Genomic DNA, 6,541 nt, shown 5'->3' on the forward strand with positions numbered 1-6,541 from the left:
AAAATGAAAGTGATAAATGCACAGGTTTCTGTAAAACTGATGCAGAACAATATTCATGGCTGCAGTCCTCCCATAGTTTATTTCTTTAGAGAGGAGCACGCCTGGCCATGTTGCCTTTGTGATTGTGTGCGCCTGTGTGGTTGTATGGTGCCAGGGCTGGATCAGGGCCTTTGGCTCCCCACTGTTTTTTGGGGGTATACAGAGTCCCACTGAGTTGCCCAGGTTAGGCTTAAACTTGCAGTCTTCCAGCCTCAGCCTCCTCCAAAAGGGCTGGGATCACAGGCATGCGCCTCAGCGCCTGGCCCCTTGGTTCCTTTCCCCTTTAGCCTTGGGCTGGGAGTGGACTTGCAGGTCAGGCTGCCTGTGGTTTGGCCTCTCAGGCGGTTGAGATGAGAAGGCTGGCAGTGGAAGCTGACCTGCGGCTCAGCCCCAGGTCTCTGCACCCCCCCACACTCTGGGGAGAGCTGCCGTTCCCGGGTAGCTCGTCCCACCTTGGTGCTCCCCAGGGTCCAGAAAGTGGCTCCTGTGCTCTTTCTTCCAGTCAGGACACGGCCACACACCTGACCCTTTCCCAAGTTCCTTCAAATCACACTTTCCCTAACACTGCCCCGCTGCTGTACGTAACTGAAAGGGTACAAACGTGTGCTGGGCATGTGCAGACTAAGAACTCTGTGTGTTTGTTGCCTTTTTAAAAGGCAGGTTGTCACTAAATTGCCCAACTGCCCATGTTTGGCTCAAACTTTCAGTCCTCCTGCTTCACCCTCCTAGAGTGCTGGGATTATGGGTGTGGTTTTGTTGCTTTTTTTTTTTTTTTTCCCTGAGACAGAGTCTTGCTATGTAGCCCAGGCTGGCCTCTGACTTATGATTGATGATCCATCCTCCTGCCACAGCCTCCCAAGTGCTCGGATTACAGGTGTGTACCACCACACCCAACTGTTGTCTTTTGTTTATTTTTTTGGTACTGGGGATTGAACTCAGGACCTTGCATTTGCCAGGCAGACTCAGCACCACTCAGCTACATCCCTGGCCCCCACTGCCTTTTAAATAATAGCTTTGTAGATAGATTCGCACCTATCTTATACTGTATATATGTCACATATATCTGTGTATGCACACACACATTATCTACTTACATCTAAATCAGTCATTTGCAGGGCCAGGAAGCACCTCTAATAGAGATGAAGATCATTGCCAGCAAACCGAAAACAACTGTTTTACTTTATACTTGTACATTTTGTAAGCATGTAGGCTTGCTCATTAATCTTAGAAAAACTGACATTGTGATAATTGCCTCACTTTAGTGTTGATAATTAAAATGTCACCCACCACTGTTTCTTAAACTTGTCATTCATGTACAACCTTCATAATTTTTTATCTGGATGAGAACAGCAGTATATATTTTTTGTTTGCCTTTTTGAGACAGGGTCTCGCTATGTAGTTCAGGCTGGCCTTAAACTTGCAGCAATCCTCCTGCCTCAGCCTTCCAAGTGCTAGAAAGACAGATTTGAGCCACCATGCCTGGCCTTTTTTTTTTTTTTAATGCTGCACCGGGAATTGAACCCTAGGCCAATGATCTACTCTTGAGTTACACCTCCTAACCCTTTTTAATTTTGTGTTTTGAGCTAGGTGTCATTTGAGGGCTGGGCCAGCCTTAACTACATAGTGAGACCCTGTCTCGAAAAAACAAAAAAATTTTTTTTTAATAAATGAATTTGTTTTAAACCAGGGTCTCACAAAGCTTCCTACCCTGACCTTAAACTTGCAATTTTCCTGCTTTAGCCTCCCAACTAGCTGGGAATACAGGCGTGTACCACCACAACAGGTTTACTTTTTTAAAAAAAATAATTGATTAAAGCCAGGTGTGGTGGCACACACCTGTAATCCCAGCACTTGAGAGGCTGAGGCAGAGGATCACCATGTGTTCGAGGCCAGCCTGGGCAGCATAGTGAGTTCAAGGCCAGGTGGAACTACACAGCAAGTCCCTGTCTCAAAAAAACAAACCAAAAGATAATAACTGATTAAACTTTTAAATTTAAATTCCTTCAAAATGAAATTATATCCTTATAATGGGAAAAAACAAAACTTACAAATTGTATCAATGTACCAACTTGGCTACTCTAACAAAAGCCCAAAATTATAGTGTCTTATACAGGATAGAAATCTCTCTCAGAAGTCCAGGTAGATGGTCTAGGGCTGGAAGAGGACGTTCTGCATCATTGTTCTGCATCATCGGAGGCCCAGGAGCTGCATCTGGTACTCTGCCATCATTGATACAAGACTCCTGATTCATTCTCCAAGATGGCTGCCCCAAGAGCAAGCATTGTTTTCTTTTTTGGGTGGGGGTGGGTGGGGGGGTATGTCTCAGTAGGTAGCCCAGGGCAGCCTCAAACTTGTTCTGGGATTACAGGAGTGTCTCACCAGACTGGCCTGAGTTGACATTTGGATTATAACCTCATGAGACTTAGACCAGAACCATTCACCTGAACTGTTCCCAAGTTCTCGACTCTCAGAAACTGTAAGAGAGCAAGGAAGCATTCATTTTACTGCACTTTACTTTCCAATGCTTCAGGGAAAAGAAATTATAGAGACAAATATATACATTTTAAAATGTATGTTTGGGCCGGGGATGTAGCTCAGTGGTTCAGCCGCCTGCCCTCCAAACGTAAGGACCTAAGTTCGATCCCCGGTACCAAAAAAAAAACCCCATGTATGTTTAAAAAGATAAGGCAGGGCTGGGAATTTAGCTCAGTGGTTTCGTCACCTGCTGTGCAAACGCAAGGACCTGAGTTCGATCCCCAGTACCAAAAAAAAAAAAAAAAAGATCCTAAAGTTTTGGGGGGCCAGGGATTTACCTCAGTGGTTCCACCACTTGCCTTGCAAGTACAAGGACCCGAGTTCGATCCTCGGTATCCAAAAACAAAAAAGATAAGGCAAAGTAAATATAGTATTACTATTTGGGGAATATGAGTGACAGGTACACTTTTCTGTAATCCTAAAATTAAGGCAAAATCCAGGAGCAGGCTGGGGACACAGCTCAGCCGTGGACTGCTTGCCTCACCCTGTGCAAGCCCAGGATTGGATCCCCAGCACCAGGGTGGGTAGGTCTTTTTGAAAAACTAGCAGCCTTTGCTAGCCTGCCCTTCAGAGATGTTTTGTTTGGTCTGTATAGACTTTTTATTAGTCCATGTGCGCATCACATGTTTACAGTCCTTGTGCGGAGTGGGTACATGTATGCAACACATCTTAATTCCTTTTTACCCCCATCTCTTGATCCCCTTCCTATTTGAGAAAGATCTCTCTACTTACTATCTTTTATTTTGCTATTATACTTTGGGTTTCTCTTGATTTTTTTCCCCCAGTACCGGGGATCAAACTCAGGACCTTGCGCTTGCCAGGCAGGCTTGGTGCCGAGCCACATCCCCAGCCCTTGGGTTTCTCTTCTAAGATAAACTATGTGGTATTTTATCTCATTTTTATTTCACTTAACATTGACCACAATCTCAATATGCATTCGTTTTCCTATAAGTAACCAGCTTATCCCCCTTTTATGGCAGAGTAGTACTCCATGGTGTGTAAATACATTTCTTTATCCATTCATCTGTTGATGGACATACAGGTTGCTTCCAACATGCAGCTATTATGAACTGTGCTGTTATTAACATGGGTATGCATGGATCACCATAATATGTCTTTTACAGGGGAAGAGCTGGGTCATGTCATGTATATACTTTTAGTGGGTTTTTTTTTTTGGTCTCGGGGATCGAACTCTGGACCTTGCGCTTATGAGGCAGGTGACAGCACTACTGAACTAAATCCCTGGCCCCATGTATATACTTTTTTTTTTTTTTTGAGTACCGGGGATTGAACTCCAGTCCTTGCGCTTGCGCAGCAGGCAGCGAAACCACTGAGCTAAATCCCCAGCCCTACATATATACTTTTAAGGGCAGATTGTGCCAGCACTTATAAATTGGGGAACTTTAGGGCCGGGGATTTAGCTTAGTGGTGCCATACCTGCCTTGAAAGTGCAAGGTCCAGAGTTTGATCTCTGGAAATGGAAAAAGAAAAAAAAAAAAAGGGAAACTTTAGGTAACGTGGTTTTAGGGGTTTTTTTGCGGGGGGGGGGGCTCATAGGGATTCAATCCAGGGCCTTCACACTGAGTTACATCCGCAGTCCATTTTTTGAGACAGTGTCACTAATTTACTAAATTGACCAACCTGGGCTTGAACTTGCAGTCCTCTTGCCTCAGTCTCCTAGAGTACTGGGATTACAGGTACATGCCAACACATCCAGGCTGGAATTTTTAATTTCTGGTGGTGCTACGGGTTGAACCCAAGGCCTCATGCACACTACCCAAGAGCTCTGCCACTGAGCTACATGCCCCTCACCCCTTTCCTATTTCATCCCCTTTTTTTTCAGTACTGGGGATTAAACACAGGACCTTCCCACCAAGCTTCATTTTTTATATCTGAGACAGGATCTCACTAAATTGCTAAGTTGCTGATCCTCTTTCTCAGCCTCCCAGAATGCTGAGATTACAGGTGTATACTACCACACTCAGTTTTTGAAAAAAATTTTATTAAAATGCATACTAATAATAACAGAAGGAGATTCATTTTGGTACATTGATACATCATTAATTTTTTTAAAGACAGAGTCTTATGTTCTCCAGGCTGGCCTTAAAGCTCTAAGCTCAAGTGCTCCTCCTGCCTCAGCCTGCCAAATAGGAGTACAGGCCGGTCAAATCTGGGATTTTCCACTTTCTCTTGAGAAACAGGAAAATGGGGTACATGTGGGTTCTGTGTGCAACATATGGACCCAGAGCTCAGGAGTGGTTACTCGCCACATCTGAAAATCTTCATCAGGGCACCTTTACACTTCTAGTGCAAAGCACAGTTAACAGAGGTAACAGGTGGGCTGAAAGAGCCTGAAATCTAGTTCTGCCAGGTATTAATGTGTGGCCTTGAGCAAGCTACTTAATTTTTTTGGCCTTCTGCTCTTCATCTGAAAAATGGGAACTTGCCGCAAAGGACTTGTACGAGGAAGAGTTAGAAAATGCACCTAACCAGCTAAATTGGACACAATGGCCAGTGTCAATTACTATGCTGCTGTGTATGGGGGTGCACACGCCTGTAATCCTAACACTCTGGGAGGCTGAATCAGGAGGATCACAAGTTCCAGCCCAGCCTGAGCAACTTAAATGACCCAGTAAAACTGGTCTCAAATAAAAATTTGAAACAAAGGCTGGGGATGTAGTACCATGTGAAGACCCTGGGTTCCCAACCCCAGAGCCTATCTGTGGCTCCAGGGCAGTGGGACCAGCCTGACAGGGGCCTAACAGGTGGCTTCACCTGCCAGCCACAGACCACTAAGCTTGTGTGAACACGACTCACAGAATCCTCCCAACACCCCCACTGTGCAGAGGGGGAAAACAAAGCTTTCAAATAGTTTAGCCACGATGTCACATGCCAAGCGGTTGTGTAGTTAGGATTGAAAACTAGAAGACTTAGGTGGAATAACAAGTGATTTCCAGAGAACAAGTTATGGGAGAGCGACTGCACTTTTTTTTGTACGCGTGCACCACCATACCCAGCTGAGAGTTTATTTTATACACTCTTTGAAAAACAATTTGAATGTCTTTACCATGTCCATGTATTTTCAATTTTAATTACTAGTTAATCTCATGGATATCCATCACTCCACCCTCCACCCCAAAATAGTAGCTACCAAACAGAAACTTTAACTTTTTTTTTTAAATCATGTTTTTTTTTTGTTTTTTGTTTTTTTGAGACAGGGTCTCACTTTGCAGTGCAGGCTGGCCTCACCACAATCCTGCCTCAGCCTCCCGAATGCTGGGATTAGGGGTGTGTGCCACCACACCTGGCTAAAAATCATGCTTTTTAATTCTCCCAGCAAGGAACAGAAAGGTGAACTTGCCACACTGATATCTCCAACTGCTGTGTCACATTACATGTCCATGATGGGGCTTCTCCTCCCCATTACAAAGAGCAAGTTACAAGGCTTTCCCAGCCCTCTTTTGCCCACTTCCTCCACTTGCCCATTCTGGTTTCTTAATAACTACTTCACATATATTATTTACTTCACAATTCTAGGCACCAGAGCATTCTGTAATTTAATACAAGTGCCCAATTCTATGTGCTTTAGCAAGACATCTTTGAGTGTATAATCCCTATACTAGAAAATAAAACTATTAAGCAGAATACAAGAATATTTTAAAGCAAAAACATTCTAATTAAGAAGTTCATCTTAAAAAAAAAAAGTTCAAGGGCCGGGGATTTAGCTCAGTAGTTCTGGTTCCTGCAAGTGCAAGGTCCCGAGCTCAATCCCCAGTACCAAAAACAAACAAACAAACAAAAAGCTTCTGCACTGCAAGAGAAACCACCAACAGAGCTAAAAAAAAAAAGTTTGATCCCTGGTACCAAAAGAAAAAGAAGTTCATCTCTGTTCCAACGTCTCAAGAATAAGAAGAGTTCACCTTATGGTCCTCAAACTCCTCTGATGTTTGTCTCAACAGTGTGGAGA

This window comes from Heterocephalus glaber, unplaced genomic scaffold, assembly GCF_053883595.1.
Source record: "Heterocephalus glaber isolate CG9 unplaced genomic scaffold, H.glaber_assembly_v1.0 deba00001509, whole genome shotgun sequence".
In the NCBI taxonomy this organism is placed as follows: Eukaryota; Metazoa; Chordata; class Mammalia; order Rodentia; family Bathyergidae; genus Heterocephalus; species Heterocephalus glaber.